This window comes from Canis aureus, chromosome 34, assembly GCF_053574225.1.
Source record: "Canis aureus isolate CA01 chromosome 34, VMU_Caureus_v.1.0, whole genome shotgun sequence".
NCBI lineage: Eukaryota > Metazoa > Chordata > Mammalia > Carnivora > Canidae > Canis > Canis aureus.
In genome coordinates, this window is record NC_135644.1 from 7,711,277 (window position 1) to 7,729,018 (window position 17,742).

At 37.0% G+C, this 17,742-nt stretch overlaps 1 protein-coding gene across 11 annotated transcripts in view; it reads left to right on the plus strand.

Moving 5' to 3' along the window:
• Positions 1 to 17,742, plus strand: part of ZNF385B (zinc finger protein 385B) — a 388,911-nt gene that overhangs the window by 145,174 nt on the left and 225,995 nt on the right. Inside the window, exon 1 of one of the 11 annotated variants that reach the window (XM_077883222.1) lies at positions 6,101 to 6,174. The exons of the other annotated variants lie outside the window; for them this stretch is intronic. The gene's annotated coding sequence lies outside the window, so the exon portion shown is untranslated. Of the gene's footprint in view, positions 1 to 6,100; positions 6,175 to 17,742 lie in introns of those variants that run through there. 11 annotated transcript variants of the gene reach the window in all.

A 17,742-nucleotide genomic window follows, 5' to 3' on the forward strand; every position in this document is an offset into this window, starting at 1 on the left:
TAATAATAGTATGACTGGGATTTACCAGCCACAGTTATAAATATGTAACATTCATTTCTAGGTAATATATTACACTGTTCTTTTATGAAGAAGTAGTTGCCCTTGATGTAAAAATGGATATTTGATTTGAATAAATGATTCTGGAATTTATGTGATACTCAAAGTTATCCTGTCCTCTCAGATACTGGAATGCTTTTGTGAGATGTCAAAGTTGGATAAATAATAATTGTCTTCAAGAATCTTCAGTATATATGATGGTTATTTTAGAACCAGCTAAAAACCTTTGTGACATAAATACTTTAATTTTTTACCATACCTATTGCCCTAGCCATGATTTATTGAAAGCTGTCTAGCCTAATAGCAAGCTATGTTTCCTTCTTAAAATACTGAAAACTGTCTTCATATATATAAATGGTTATCTGGTTAGCAAGTTCTTAATGATTTCATTTCTTACAGAGTTCAGCCGTACAATTCAAACATTTACAAATATTGTTTCAATTTACTGAAAAAGGAAAAGAGCACATAAATTCTTATGATTAGAATCATCTTAAAACCATAGCACTGGTAGAGATTTTACATTCTAATCTCCAATTGGACTGTAAAAAGCCTAAAGGCTCAGCTCTCAGTCATTGGCTAAATGGACACAGGTAGTAAGGTGTGCATGAATTTTACCCCCACAAAATCAGTTGTGCAGAAACACAGCTCGTATGTTTATTTTCTTTCTTTTTTTTTCGTATGTTTATTTTCATAAACAAAATTAAATCTGACCCCAAGGTGATGGGACCTTTAATCTCAGTTAATTGGGGACACCCCACCGTGAGGGTCATTTGCAAGTACCAGGTTCTTACACCAACTGGAACAGTGGGGGATGGGAACACTGCTTTCATCCTTGGTTCTCATGGTCTCTGCTGTGACCCTCCTGTCTGTGCCAATGTTAAGCTTGAACATGGTTCTTTGACTATTTCTGTCTACATTTCCTTCTTCACAGGGTTAGAATAGGACCTCTAGATGGTCCCAGCACTGATAATATTACAATTCAAAATAAAATTTATACTTAACTTTTAAAAAAAGTATATGAGTTCCATTGGATTTCAGGTATATGTACAAGACGTATATGAAGAAGAAAACAGCTTCTCTGTATAGTTTTTTAAATGTAAACTTCTTTAAAAGTTCATTGTAGCTGAACTTATTTGGAAAGAGGGCCCTGACTTAGTGGACACCCTAAGGATATGCTCAGTCTACCTGTTAGATGGTTCAAAGCTTATTGAAAAGTAGTGAATAGGGCCCTGTATATGAGAATATCTCCCAGTGAGTCAACATTTTTTCTTCCTGTCTGAATTTTTTCCTAACCACTCCATTAGGACATATTTTTTGACTTGTGTTTTCAAACAGGGTCAGTATAAGTATAGAATTAATTGATTAAACTTTCTCAACAGTCCTCTGGAAAGTGAGTTGGTCAGATATCCAGATGAAATGAGAGATGGCAATGCATCAAAGTTTTCCCAGTTTTCTCCATATCCTTGCCAAGAGTTAATGTTATTTGGATTTTTTATTCTGGTCCTTCTAGTGGGTGTGCAGTTGTATCTTGTGGTTTGGATTTGCATTTCTCTGATGAGTAATGATGTCAACATTTTTTTCATGTGTTTAGTGACTATTTGTATATTTTCCTTGGAGAAATATCTATTCAAATCTTTTGCCCATTTTTAATTTGACATTTTTGTCTTCTTTATTATTGAGTTGTAAGAGTTCTTTATATATTCTAGGCACAGGTCCCTTATCAGATATGTGCTTTTTATTTTATTTTATTTTTTTTTAAAGATTTTATTTATTTATTCATGAGAGACACAGGGAGAGAGAGACAGACACAGGCAGAGGGAGAAGCAGGCTCCATGCAGGGAGCCCGATTTGGGACTCGATCCCGGAACAGGCCCTGGGCTGAAGGCAGTGCTAAACTGCTGAGCCTCCTGGGCTGCCCAGATATGTGCTTTTTAAATATATTCTCTCATTCTATAGGTTATCTTTTCACTTCTGTAGTGCTATCTTTTGAAGCACAATAAAAGAAAACTGATGAAGTCCAATTTATTTTTTTCTTTTTTTGCTGATGCTTTTGGTCATATCTAAGAATCCTTTGTCAAATCCTAAATCATGAGAATTTATCCCTATGTTTTCTTTTAATAGTTATTTAGTGTTAGCTCTTACATTTAGGTCTTTGATACAGTTTATGTTAGCTTTTCATATGATGTAACCTGGTATTATTAATCTTACCTTTCACTCTCAAAAATGTTAGATGATACATAAGATGGTCACTCTAGTTAGAGATGAAGTAAATGAAATGGATTAAATCTCTCTGACTCATGATAATTAACTCCGTATAAAAAGCAAGAGTCATATAGCCCAAAGGAGATTTAAAGAAAACAATTAAAAAAAAAAAAAAAAAAGAATGAGTCAAAGGTTAAGAAGATAGGCCAAAGCTCACAGATGTCTTCTTTCAAAAGTCTACAACTGCTGGACTTTAAAGCCCTGAAGTCCAATTCCTTTTCCATTCTTAGAATATTTTATTCAATTCCTGCTTTTAAAACAGTGTGGCTCTATGCCAACATGCTCTATTAACTTTGAAATATCAATTCATGAACACTTTTGTATTTTCTCTTAAGAATTTAAATACATATTTCACAAGTGAATTTTAAAATTGCTGAAATTAATCACTGATATTTGCATAGTAATGTCAGCGATGTAAATCTAGGGTTTAAAAAAAACATTAATGCAGCTAAACTGAGGGCTATTTCAAATTCTCTCTAGTCTGGCAACAGACTTGTTATCTCTTTACTCATTCTAAGGATACAAATTTAATTATTCTAATTGTATAATTCCTTTTAAATAAAGTACAGCAGTAAACTTTAGAACTGATTAAAAAAATCTGCATGGGTATGAGTTGGTTATCCACTCAGCTTAGTTATGAGTTGATAATGATGTGTTGTAAACTCCTATATAGAATTTGATAATAATAATACTGAATTTAGATCTTTAAGAAATATTTTCTCATTTATCTCTCTTAACAATTGGACGTTTCTTTGAGTTTTAATACTCGAATATAGTATAGTAAGATACGTTAGCTTCTATATATGAATAAAATGAGTCCACCTATCATTGTGTTGATATTTTTACTCTTCATATATATTTGAGCCATTAGATGCTTTTTGGGACATTGATCTTAATAAGTAAAAAGAATATGTTTCTGTTTTTGACTCCACAAACTTGGGTTATTTGAGAATTCAGTATGTAGAATTCTTTTTCTGCCTTTTGGTATCTTATTATCCAAGGATTAATATTATAGTCAGACAAAAACTGGTTTCTTCATATTTGTTTGGCTTTGTCCCTTGGGGCTGAAAGAGGTGTAACAACCAAATATCTATTTACCAAGACAGGCAGTTATTGTTTTGTTGGTTCTGTCAATCTTTTTTGTACCTGTGATTATTTCATAAAAAGTATTTTGAATGTTGTTACATGCCTGTCAATTTCAAGAACAGCTCTGTGAAGCAGAACACAAACATAAAAAAACTTAGCTAGTGGAACTCTGGATTGTTTTTATTAGTTATCAAGCTCTGAAAACTTTGAAATCGTAAAGTGCTTTTAAATTATTCAATAAGCATCTCTGTATCAGAAATAATTCATCATTGTATTTTCATTCCATTTTCAGAATGAGTCAATTTATTTGGTCTATCAGACAACCAGTACGGATGGGAAGTCATAATTCATATTTCCCTATTGCTCATATACTTAGGGAACAGTGTTATTGAAAGCAAGAAATGGAGGGGGTACTTTTCCTCCTTCTTAATACAGTCATTCAGCATCCTAGCTGATGCTAAGGAGTGATTTACAAAAGGAATATGTAGGGTAGGTGGGATGAGAATCACTACAGAGGTGAGCCCCTCTTCCTTATGGCAGCATGTGTCATCCTGTGGGCGTACCTTAGCAGAAACAAGATTAAAAACTGTTGCTTTTAGGATAGTCTAATTAATATAGACCGAATAGTGCAGCTCTCCTGGAAAATATTGAAAAATTGTGCCTGACTAGCGGTGTCTTACGTCAGTGAATCTCAAGCTTAAAAAGGCAAGTTCTGGTTCAGTATTCTCAGAGTCCAACACTACAGAACACTGCATTTTCTAACAAGCTCACAGGGAATGGATTGCTGCTGGTGCAGGAACCACACTGAGTAGCGAGGACTGTGTGGTTCAGGCTTGCAGTGGGTCCCGCAGGGTACAGGAATCAGAAGGTGAAAGAAAAGATCTCTCTTAGGAGGAGGCAGGTACTTCTGTGAACAGAAGGGGCAAAGAGGCAACTCCAGTGAGCATGGAGGGGAGGCACTAAAGACATACTAAAAAGAAATATTTATTGTTGATCTGAAATTCAAATTTAACTGGACAGCCTATATTCTATCTGGTCCAACTAGACTGGTTGAAAATTCGGTACTTTTTGGTACGTAGAGCTATAGGACAGATGAAAATACATTAACCTTGTATATAGAATGTAACATCCATCAGGGTGTACATTTTTGCATTTTTTATTATCTGGAGATTCCCCAGAATCTAGGTCTGGGAATAGCGCTCAGGATATATTTATGGTATGTGTGAAGAAAGGTAAGTGAAGGTTAAAAATATTGTGGCATGTATAATGTTTAACATACAAAAGAACGGAACTAAGAGGTATTTGTTAATAAAGATATTCTGTGTCTGATATTTTATTTTTTCAGCAGAACAGATCTTGAGCAAACTTCTCAAGAAAGTTCACTAGGGAAAATAAGGTACAAAGGAAGCCTAAGATTTTGAAAATGAATTTTTGAGTCACTAGGGTTTGAAAGTTCTGTATCACTAGTTTACTAGAATTTCCAAGAGCAATTCTGAGGATTTTAACTGATTAATAACTTGAGGATTTAAATGTGGCATGTAGCACACATTGATGTAGTTTCAAATATATTTCTGAAAAAATAAACACTTCAGAGCTCATTTTTCACCAAAGGGAAATATGACAGGGGAGCTGATTGCTGGAACCTGGCCATAGCTTCCCTGCCAGCAAGGTGGGTGCAGGTGGAGTTTATCAGTTATCTTCATCTTGATCTAAATCAGCGCTGAGGGAACTGATTGGGTTCACTCCTATTTAAGCACCCTTGACACCGCCACAATCTTGTTGGATTTCTTAAACTGATACTTGGGGTAGAAAAGGATATGATGAAGCACAAGAATAACAAGTACAACTGTCATTTGTTAAGGATTTACTGTGAGCAAGCATGCACCTGGCGGGAATCCATTTAATCTCATGAGAATCCTGTGAAGAAGGTATTATGACCCCCATTTTTCAGATGAAAAAATTGAGGCATACAAAGATGGAATAACTTGACACAATAAGTGCCAAAAATAGGAATTGAAACTAGATCTCTTTTCCATTGTGCATCATTGCAAATTATCTGATCTCAAGAATAACAGAAACTTACAGAATATATTGCCTTATTTTACCGATAGAATCATCATTGAAAATAATTACAAGTAGATCATATTACCATGAATCAAGCTTTGGACTTACGTGAAGTTCATAAACATCCTCTAACCAAAGTCATTAGTCTGGTGATTCAGTTCTAGTCTCATAGTTCCTCTCATCCTCTGCCTCCGTCAGGAGGGTGATACATTACCTCTGCATTTTCTCCTTATGCAGTCATCATTGTACTTGGGTCTGTCTGTTGGTGTCTGGGCAGGCAGCAGATGGTACATTCAAGTAGGCATTGAGGGTTTAATGAAGGGAATATTTTCAAAGGTGTGGGCAGGGTTAAGAGAACAAATGGGAGAGAGAGAGAAGGACCAGGAACTAGCAACAGCTGGAATCAATTACTGTCCCTTGACCCTGAAGCAGCAAGGAAAGGGAGCTGTTGCCAGGAGCCAGAGACAGGGGCAGGTACAGGAGAGGGACGACCAGCAGGCAAGGAGCTGCTATTTCCTGGGAAAGGTATGGCCAGTGCGTTGCCACCAGGAAGATGTAAAATCAAAGTCTAGGGTAAAAACGAAGAAGTAAACAAATGCCTGCCTTCCCTCTCTTCTTGCAGTCTAGTCTCTTGCTGGTGGCCAACATTAACTGAACTCAACCAGAAGCCAGAGGACAAGGGAGCCACTGATCTAGTCCACAAAGGTCAGTCTCCCAGGGCACAGAGCAGGGTGGAGAATGGGGAATATTGACTCTGGAAGGGCAGATGGAAAGTACCCATTGTGTAGTGCCTTCCTGCCATGGTTGCGTAGCCCAACAAGGCTACTTTCCCTTCTCTTGCACCCTGTTTTCCACATTCCTTTCCTTTTGTCTCCCAAGTTCCCTCTCTGGCAGATGTCCCTCTCTGCTCCGCATGGAGGGCTGCTAGTTAGCCCTACTTCTTGCATTTAAGTGATGTTGTCAGTGCTGGGCCCCATTTTTATGGAGCTCCTGGTGCTTTCCAAATCCATCTCCAGGTCTATGAGGGATACATTCTCCAGGGTAGATCTCCCTGGTCACCTGAATCCTTGGTTCTCTGATTTCACTTGGGAAGCCTCTCTTCCTTGTCCTGCCATTGGCAGTCTTCCTCCAGATGCTCCAGAGTTAACAGTTCTACAGGCATTTCCCTCCGATGGCTACCTTCCTAGGAAATCAAGTAGCCCTGTCTTCACAGTATCTGATATCCTGTGGCATTCTGCCTCCAGGAGCAGCCAAGTGCGTAGTATTTATTACCCAGGAGAAACTACGACTCATTTGGTACAGCCTCAGAGCTCTGGCACTCAGAGAACACAGTCCAGCAACAAGAAGGGTGTTTTTTCTTCCTCTTTCTTTTTGTTTTGTTTTTACTTACTTTCCTTGAATATTCGGGAGAGGGTATATAAAACAGTATTCAGGAAATACCCTTTCCCTTGCCTCCATGAGTTTCCTCATCCTCCCTCAGCTCCTCCAGCAACTTTTCTCTCAAGCCCTCCCCCCCCCACCTCTAACCCACTTGTCTCCCTTCTTCATCCTCTTGCCCCTTTCTTTCCTTTCTAGACCATGGAAGTCCCAGACAACATGCCTGGCGGCAGAACCTTTCTCTGAGGCAGAGAAGGGAAAGAAACTGAGTTGGTAGAGACGAGACCGTTCTCAGTAGATAGACGATGAGAAAGGCTGGGTGCATTTCTGCTTGGATAGGGTTTCCTCGCCAGCACGAGGATCATGATGGAGTAAGAACCACAGCACCAAAAGGTATCAAAAGACATTTAAACTTAAAACAACTTGACAGTACGGCATGTGGATTACAGCCTCATGACCAAAGTCATTTCTATCTGTAGTTATTACAATGGCTGTCTTGCACTGCGTGCCTGCCCTGTGCCAGGCATTTTACCAAGGACTTAAATATATTCATCTCTAAACTTCAAACCAAATCTGTAACCTGGTTGGTGTCAACCTTACTTTACAAATGAAGAAATGGAAATGCAGAGCCATGATTTGAACTAATTATGACTCTAAAGCATGTACCCTTTTCATTAACAGTAGTAGTGTTAGTATAATAGCTCCCAGCAGTTTGAACAAATACTTTCACCGGTCCTCTTGCCCACTATCGTGCAGGCAGCATTTTTAATCTCTACATAGACCCAGGGAGATAGTAGTGTTGTTAGGATGGGAGTGTTGAATGGATGGGAGTCAGAGAGATGTAGGCACCATGTTGGTCATACAGCTAGTACTCATCAGAATCACAACGTGAACCAGGCCTACTGGACTCCAGATGTGTTATCTTAATCACTGACCTATTCTCCCTTGATGCTTGTTTTATGATAATACATACTAGGAACATAGTGGTATTATTAATATAGTAGCTTATTTTGCAATTTCTAGTAACTCTATATGAGCAGAGGTGGGTATTTCTAAGGGTTGAGAAAGAATCAACACGACAGGACCTGCTGACGTATGGCTTGAAGCAGTGCAGGTCAGTTGGCGGATGCTGGGGTGGAGCAACATAGTCCATGGCAATCATTCTGAAATAGAGTAATTTGGGGTTCATGAGATGAGTCAAGAGAATAGCAAACAGCAACTGACCCTGTGAAACAGAAGCCAAGGAACAGATTATAATAGGCAGGTCCCTCAAGTTGATGTTTACTTGTTAGCCCATTCCTTTTAAGAGTAATCCAGTAAGGGGTGCCTGGGTGGCTCAGTCGGTTAAGTGCCAGACTCCTGTTTTCAGCTCAGGTCTTGATCTCAGGGTTGTGAGTTCAAGCTCAGCATTGGGCCCCCATGCTGGGCATGGAGCCTACTTAAAAAAAAAAAAAAAGCATAATCCATTAATAGTTATAATTCCTCAGAGGAATCTCTCTATAGTTTGGGTCATTCCCTTCATAATTGGCTCCCATTTAGTGCAGGACTTACTTCAAGCACTCATGGGAATTCTTGATAGTTCTCAACATGCCAATAATATTGGAGTGGGAAGTGAGAGAAGTATACTTTCAGTTTCAGCTGTACATTATAATGATTCAACAATTCTATGCATTATTCAGTGCTCATCGTGATGATTGTGTGCGCTCGCTCTCTCTCTCTCTCTCTCTCTATATATATATATATATAATATATACACCACACACCACATTTTCTTTATTCACTTATCTACTGATGGGCATTTTGGCTGCTTTCATAACTTGGCTCTTGCAGATAATGCTGCAATGAACATAGTGGTGTAAATACCTTTTTGAATTAGTGTTTTCATGTTATAGTTTTATGGAAGACAGGTCCTGACACTGAAATTAGCCTATACATTACGAAATGAATAAAATATGATTATGTTTTGATAAAACAATACAAATTTTGGCTTGACTAGTCCGTTACCTCATGAGAGAATTGACAAAAACAATAAGTGAAATAATTCTCAGAAGCCCACAGATGAACCATTGCATGGACTTCAGGTAATTTCCTAAGATGTATATTTTTTAAACAAAATTTCAATTTTGTTAGATGAAAACTGCTCACTTTTAGCAGGTTAAGATAATTTTTAATGTTTAAATATTATATTTGTTGGGTGATTTCTACCATGACTTCATGGACTGTTTTTCTTTCCAAATTTGGGGGAGGACAAGTTGAGAGGACTGTCCCTGTGGGATCAGGGAAAGTTTTCCTAAATCATACACTTAAAATATTGTCCTCTCTACCCTCCTAACATTCACATTCTTTACCTCCTGCTTCTACTGCTGAACTTTTACCCTGAAGAACTTGAAACTCAGAAACACAAGTGTATAAAAGAGCCCTCAGTAGGACCAAATTCTAAGCCTTCCTTTCCCCAAGCCGGTTTCTAATTTGAATCCTGCCTTTTCTAGGCTTTTGGTGTCATTTTTCTTAATTTGTATCTCATCTGATGCACTGTGCCAAGCACTCAGAATACACAAACCACAGAGTACTCCAAAAGCTCACAGAGAGTTTTTTTTTTTCCTTGAAAAAATGGCTCCCAGTGCAAACTGGTGCAGTCACTGTGGAAAACAACATGGAGATTCCTTAAAAAGTATAAAAAACAAAAACAAAAACAAAAACCTACAGTCCAGCCATTTCACTATTAGGTATTTACCCAAGGATACAAAGATACTAATTCAAAGGGATACATGCACCCTGATGTTTATAGCAGCATTATCTACAAATTATGGAAGCAGCCCAAGTGTCCATTGACCGATGAATGGATATAGAAGATGTGTGTGTGTGTGTGTGTGTATATGTATGTATATTATATATTATATATATATAATGGAATATTAGCCATCAAAAGAGAGAAATCTTGCCATTTGCAATGATGTGGATGGAACTAAAGAGTATTCCGCTAAGTGAAATAAGTCAGAAAAAGACAAATACCATGTGCTTTCACTCATATGTTGAATTTATGAAACAGAACATGTAAGCAAAGGGGAAAAAAGGAGGCAATCCAAGAAACAGACTCTTAACTGTAGAAAACAAACTGATGGTCACCAGAGGAGAAGTGGGTGGGGGGATGAGTGAAGTTGGTGGTGGGGATTAAGGGGTGACGAGGACTGGATGTCGTATGGAAGTGTTGTACACCCGAAACTAATATTTCACTGTATGTTAACTATCTGGCATTTAAATAAAAACTTTAAAAAAGTAAAAGTGGCTCCAAGACTACACCTCACTGACACTGTGGCTGTTTGTGAAAAATTCAGACTCCTAGGTTCCAGGGGAGGCCTGTGGAATCCAAACCTTGGCACCTGGGCAGGGAAGGGCCTGTCTTCCTAGAGCCATTGAGAGGAACCCCCACATGAACAGAACTGATGGTAACATGATGAGATGAAGGGAGCAGTCATGTAGGGAATGTGAAGAAGAGCTGGCCTTGACTCCTTTCGGGCTCTTAGAAGGCAGCAGACACAGCCTTCTGCTGGCCTTTGATGCCAGCTGTTGTAGAACATACCTACATGCTGATGGTGTGTGTGGTTCGCCCTGGTTATCTGCATTTGGTTTGGAATCTGCTGGACCTATTTCTGACTAACTATAGTTGTTTGCTGTCCAGAAAACATGTAGTGTTTAACATCAGAGGATTAAATGAGGTGTTAGCTCTACAGGCGAAGCCTAGCACTTTACATTGATTCATTTCTAGGTAGCATAAAATGGTGTTGTCCATACAGTCAAGATGACAGCAGTTACTACACTCAAATTATATAGTCCATGAATGCATATTGACTTCCATTTCTCCTTTTGCAAGATTATATAACTGTTGCACTTTTAATTAGGAGGGTGATGATGCTGATACCAAGAAATTCAATGCAATGAACTTTTTATTATTAGAGATAAAAATTAATCCTCAATTCCGTTGGCCTTTTAATTGTTTAACTGTGGAATCAGTCAAATGTGGAGGCTGAAGAAGCACCAAGGGATAATGTAATTGCAACTCTTCAAACAATTGTATCTGTCTGGAAAATGAAGATTGATGATCTGGAAAATAGATCTCATTGTTTCAGTAGTAGAATTACGGGCTTTGCCAGTGGCTATTAAAAGAGATTCTCTGGGAAACTTTTTTACCAAAAGAAAAAAAAAATGATACTTGTGAGATGAAGAAAATTTAATTCAGACACTTTTCATTAAGCAAGGCCAGAAACTCCAATTCCCAAGTTCATAGTTGACGAGAGGCCCCAGAGCAGTAATTATCCATTTTTCAAGTTTCCTGATAGAAAGCTCTTCAATTAGATATAGACAAGGGAAAAATTATGATAAAAGGAAGGGTATTTTGTCCTTTCTAAAGAGCACTAGGAAAATAGGGAGTCTATAACAATGTTAAGAGATAATTATATTAAATGAGTTGAGCACTTTGAATTATCTTAAAAGATGTTAAATTACTTTCGGTATTGCTATCTCACTTAAAGTGCTTAAGATTTTAATTCAGAAAATAAACTGGCATTCAGTTTTCATTTGTGTTCCCTAAATTTTCAGAGATGGTATGTTGCCTTGGGCAGCCTCAGACATCTCTTGGGGAAATAGGTTATTCTGTGGATGAACTAGGCAGTGTTTTTTTGTTCAAAGTGCCAGTGAATGTTTGAAATGTGATTTGGTACATTTGTCATGCTGTTAGGAAGATTGATTTGTTGTCTCACTTGTTGATTCTATTATGTATGACCATCACTTTTTCCTACTTCCCTCATTCATATATGAGGTAGATATGGATACAGACGATGGACTTGGGGGGAGGCTACGGGCAATCATGGATTAATAGAAGTAAGAGGAATTGTCTCCGGTCGTTTTCAACCACATAATGGTAGCACATGAATATTTTATTTTACCATTTAAAAGTGGAGGAAGCTTAGAAGGTGAATTGAAGTGACCTTAGTCTCTTCAGTTTTATTTATAATGTGGTGTTTCTTGTTATGTACCGCCAAGCAGAGAGTGAAGATGTGACTGTTTACCTCACCAGGGTAAATGGAAGCAGCTCTACAACCATGGTCCACCCACAAGCTGAACTCTGAGTTATGTATCTGTCCAGGGATTATTTCTAATCTGAGCACAGAGATGATACAGAACCTACATTTACAATGAAATAGTCACTGGCATTCTGCATGATTTTTTTTTTTCTGTTAGTGGAGACCACTGCTCATGGACAGTGAATTTAGATGGGAGGTTTCAGAAACCTAGGGCTTGAGAAACAGATTATATGTGCTCATTATTATTACTTGAAGGTTTTAAGGCCCATCTTTTAGAAACTTGAAAAATTATTCTTTCTTATTATATCTCTAACAGTTCTTATTTTAATAAAAATAAGGCAGTGTCCTATGAGAATGGCACTCAAGGATGATGAAGTTAGGGAATCAGGGGGAATTGAAAGCAGATTAAAAAACAAAAACAAAAACAAACAAAAAAAAACAACCCTGGGCCTTAACATGGTTTGTTCAGGATGTTCAAGATAAAGTAGCCACATTTTAAAAAGAGATGAACATTAGTGTCTAAATGATAAAGTAATAAATGTGGTTCCATGGTAAACTGCTTCAAACATAAAGACATGAAAAGAGAAGAGAAACTGAACCCCAGCAGCTGCCCCACCATGCTTTCCTACCATTCACAGATAGCTTAACCACTGGTGCTTCCCATCTTGATTATATGTGTGGCTGTGGAGGACATTAAAAAAAAAAAAAAAAAAAAAGCACGAATGAGATGCTTTTATACCTACTATTTGGAAGGTACTTTAGTCCCACTTAATCATTTGGCATTATTGGTCTGTCTTATAAGTCATTAAAAGACATTCAAAAAGAGAAAGATTCTGTATATGGGCTGCTGGATATATACAGCAGGATATATATGCTGGATGGCTGGATCCAAGAAGATGCTCTTCACCCCCCTTAGGGATGATGTTCCTTCCTGATTAGGGTCTCTTAGCCGACAGTATATGCACTCTGGTCTCAGCTATGAACTTCAGGGACCCAAAGTACTGATTCCCCCTCACTGGGGCAGTGGAGTGAATAATACAAATAAATAACAAGATTGGGGACCTCTACCCAAGTGGGGGAGGGCTAGTGTTTTCTTCTTAGGCCAAGGGGGAATAAAAAGTCCGTGAAATTATCACACACCCGAGGGCTGAGAAGATTATACATCGGTGCCATAATCAGTCTAAAGTCTAGTAAATAGGTTTGTTCTGAGACAGAGTTCAACCACCGTGAGAAGGCAAAAAGCCTTTGGAATGTGGTAAATGAACACGGAAACTATTCTGAGATTTGGGATGAGAACATAAGGCATCAGAAGTAAGATATCAAAGAGATCCCTTCTTAAAATAAAAGGTGGTTACTTTGTAGTTACAACAAGAACAGTAGGAAATGGAAAGAAACCCAGAGAAAGTCACACAGATCCGACAAATCACGGTAGCCCTGCACTTGGAAATGGGAAGCAGGGAGAGCATCAAATAAAACAGGGCAGAAATTCAGAAATTATGTTCTGAACCTGCTTAAAGGGAGTAGGGTCACAAAAGGGGGAAGAAGATGGGGAAGTGGATACTATAATAGGCAAAGTCAGGTCCTGCTGATGCAGGAAAAATGTGTCAAAAAGAACTGTTCCTGCTGTCACTGAAGTATTAAAAAGTCACAGGAGCCTCAGCATAATGTCTTCTTTTGTTTGACCCCGTCACATGCCTACATATCCTTCCACAGCCTCACAGACGAAAGGTGGCTGGTTGAGGACAGAATTTGAATATTATTTGTTTTGTCTGGCCAAATATCATCTTACCAGTTCATTTACACTGCTGCTTGTAATGGCTCCAAAGTGAATATGAATATGCCACGGGTAATTTAATATTTTTTTTTTACTATTTGACATTTATGCTACTGTAAGTTTTTACTATTATAAATTATACTACAGCAAATAGCCTTGTAGGCAGATCTTTGTCATTAGTTGTTTCCTTTGAAAGATTGCTATAAAGTGAGTACAGGGCCTTAGAAATTGCCCTTTTTAGGCTGTTAAGACTGCTTGCCGAACTTTCGTCCGTAGAATTTGTACCAGTGTATACCACCACCACCACCAACGAAACACCAACCAGTTCCCCCGTTTGAGGGTGAGACGCCTCACACATCATCAGTTTTATAAACCTCTGAATTATGTTTCTCTAGTAGTGCAGATAATGTCAATTAGGTCGTATGAGCTCTTTTTCCTGGTACCCGCTGTGATCAAAGGTATGTAATTTTAAAATACCTGGTGGAAGTTAGAGCTGCATTCTATAGTGATCAAAGAATACTTAAGCTATCCAGAGTGATCATACTCATTATTTTACTAGCACAGTGTTCTAACCTATTTCTGTAACTGAGGTCTAAAATATTCCTTTCATCCTCCTAATTTGGATAACCACTCGAAAGGAAACTAATAATTCTTCCTTCCTCTAAAACTAGAAAAATCAACTGGAGAACTTCAGAATATACGGTCCCTGGACAACTCAGTCCTATTACTATAGTCTAATTTTAAAAGAGCGCCCAAAACAGAATCCACATTTGAAATAGATTGCTGTAGTTAAGAAGGTATGAAGCACAGTTCACACACATTACTTGGTGTGGAGAAATCTATATAAAAAACTGGAAAGTGTTGTCCTTATGTAATTGACCTCTATAAATGCATTTATTTTTAAGAGGTTTAGGAGAAAATGGCAATGGCAGTTTTCAAGACTCAGAGTGGGTTTGGTCAGAATCAAATAAAAGACTCAGCTATTTGAATCAGGATCATTTATTTTAGCTACATATTATTTTAAATGGCTACATGGATAGTATAAACAGCAACAATCTAGAGATCAGGAATAAAAGTCTTAGATTGAACTCTGTCACTTTCTAGATGTGTGAACTTAGGGAACAAAATCTGAGTCTGTTTATACATCTATTTTTTGAAAATAACCCTCTTATTGCCTGTTGTCTCTCAAACGGTTGTTACAAATAATCGAGATAAATGGATGTGAAAATCTGCAAACTGCTATATACTTGTAATGCTGCTTGCTACTTTTAATAACTATAACCATGTATTTTTCCTCAAGACCTTGAGATCTTAGATTTAAATATTTAACATGCAAATGTGAAAAATAGGGTAGGGATGGATAAAAGAAGAAAATCGATAAAAGATGGATATTCCAAATAAAATGTTTTGAAATAGAACACAGCTCAGAAAAGTTCATAAATCATAAGTATTTACCTTAATTAATTATAATGAAGTGATTACACCTAAGTAGCTACTTATTGAGGTTAAGAAATAGAACATTACTAGCAACCCAGAAGGCCTCCTTGTGACGCACCTTAAGCTAAAGACTACTGCCCTCCTTCCCGAAGATAACCAACATCCTAAATCAAATTTCATACTTCCTTTTTGCTTGTTTTTTAATATTATAAATGGAGTTTTACAATATGTATTTTTGTATTGAGTTTCTTTTGAGATGTTGTATAGAGCTGTATTTGTTACCCTTATTACTGAATAGTATTCCATATTCCAGATATACCATAATTATCTATTGAGAAATGTGAGTTTCTAGTTTGAAATTATTACAAATAAATACATATATCCAACATAATATATACTTCCTATATATATATCGCCACACGTATGTACACACACACACACACACACACACACACACACATCCTAGGTGTAGAATTACTTGATCCAAAGGTATACATATGTTCTGCAATGAGATTTCTTCAAAAGGTTTTCCAGATTGAAAAATTCATAGTTTTCCTATAAAAACTATGAGAGTCCTAGTTTTCCCATATTCTCGCCAACACTCGGTACTGTTAAATTTTTTTTTTTTTTATTTTAGTCATTTCCATGGGAATATCGTGGCATCTTATTTTGGTTTTAATTTGTGTTTCCCTGATTACTATTGAGATTGAGAGCCTTTTAATAATTTCATAAAAATTTGAATACCTCCTTTTATGAAGTACCTATTTAAGTCTCTTGCCTATTTTCTTTTTTTTTTTCTTGCCTATTCTCTATTGGTTTGTCTATATTTTTTTAATGTTGTGTAGAAGTTGTTTATTCTGAATATGAGTCCTTTGTCAGATTTATGAGTTGCAAATATCTCACAGTCTGTGGGTTGGCTTTTTAATTTCTTAATGGTGTTACTGTAATAAGTGGAAGACCCTAATTTCACACAATCCAGTTTGTTAATCTCTTCTTTTGTGGTCAAGACTTTTTATTTATATTTAAATTATCCTTGCCTACCACAAGGACGTGAATATATTCTTCTTTAGAGTGTTACAGAAATTTTGTTTGGCCTTTCATATCTAGAGCTACAGGTCATCTAGGATTAAGTTTTATGTATGGTGTGAAGTGGGGTTTGGGACTCAGCGTTGGTTTGTTTGTTTTTTTTTTTCCCTCATGTGCAATACAGTGCCTTTATTTAAAAGGCAGGACTTTCCCCCACTGTTCTGCTACCAAAAATTCAGTGTCTATATATGTATTGGATTATCATAACTATTTGTTTCATTGTTATATTTGTTTAATCCGATACCAATACCATACTGACTTAATTACTATGACTTTATAGTAAGTGTTGTGATGTACTTGTGCTCTTCCTCCCACCTTTTTTAATCTAAGTTTGTCTAATCTATTCTTTGTCCATTGTATTTCCATATAAATTTTAGAATAAAATCATCTGATAAAAAAAGAAAATTTCTGAAATTATTATAGATTGCATAAAACTTATAGGTCAATTTGAGAGATATGACATCTTTACAATATTGAGTTTCTCCAGTCTACTAGTGTGGTATCCCCAGGTTATTTGGGTTTTCATTTTTTTTGGGGGGGGGTTTCATTTTAATAATGTTTTATAGTTTTCTGTACAGAGGTCTTGCGTATCATTCTTGAAATTTATTCCTAGGTATTTGATGTTTAAGCTGTTGTGCATAGTTTAATTCTTTTAATTTCATTTTCCAACTGTTTTTATAGACAGTTGAGTTGATATTATTGACTTTTTATTTAACATCCTTGCTAAACTGGCTTTATATATTTATTTGTCTGAAATCCTTGAGATTTTTATACATACACTGATCACATCATCAGCTAATAATTACAGCTTCATATTTTTGTTCCCAGTCTTAGAACATTTTTTTTTCTTTTCCTTGTCTCATTGCTTTAGGTAGAATTTTCGATATGGTATTAATTAGAAGTATAAAGTACATTTTTGTCTCACTGCCAATCTCAAAGAGAATTTTTTCCATTTTTAACCACTAATTATGAGATCTACCTTAGGAATTTTGTAGATAACCTTTTTCATACCCCCTCCCACATTTATTGAGGTGTAGAGGTATTTGGCAAATAAAAATTGTATATATTTGGGATGCCGGGGTGGCTCAGTGGTTGAGCATCTGCCTTTGGCTCAGGGAGTGATCCTGGGGTCCCAAGATCGAGTCCCACATTAGGCTCCCTGCATGGAGCCTGCTTCTCCCTCTGCCTATGTCTCCACCTCTCTCTCTATGTGTCTCTCATGAATAAATAAGATCTTTTTAAAGATTATATATATTTAAGGTATATGATGTAATGGTTTGATATGCATACACATTATGAAATGATGACCACAATTATTTTATTAACACATCCATCATCTCTCATAGTTAGCTTTTTTGTTATAGTGGTGCAGGTGAGAACACAACAAATTTCAAGGATACAATACAGTATTACTAACTAGACTCACTTTTAATCCCCCCAAAATCTTATAACTGAAAACTTAAAACTGAAAGTTTGTAGCCTTTGACCAGTATCTCCCTATTTTCCCCACACCACCCT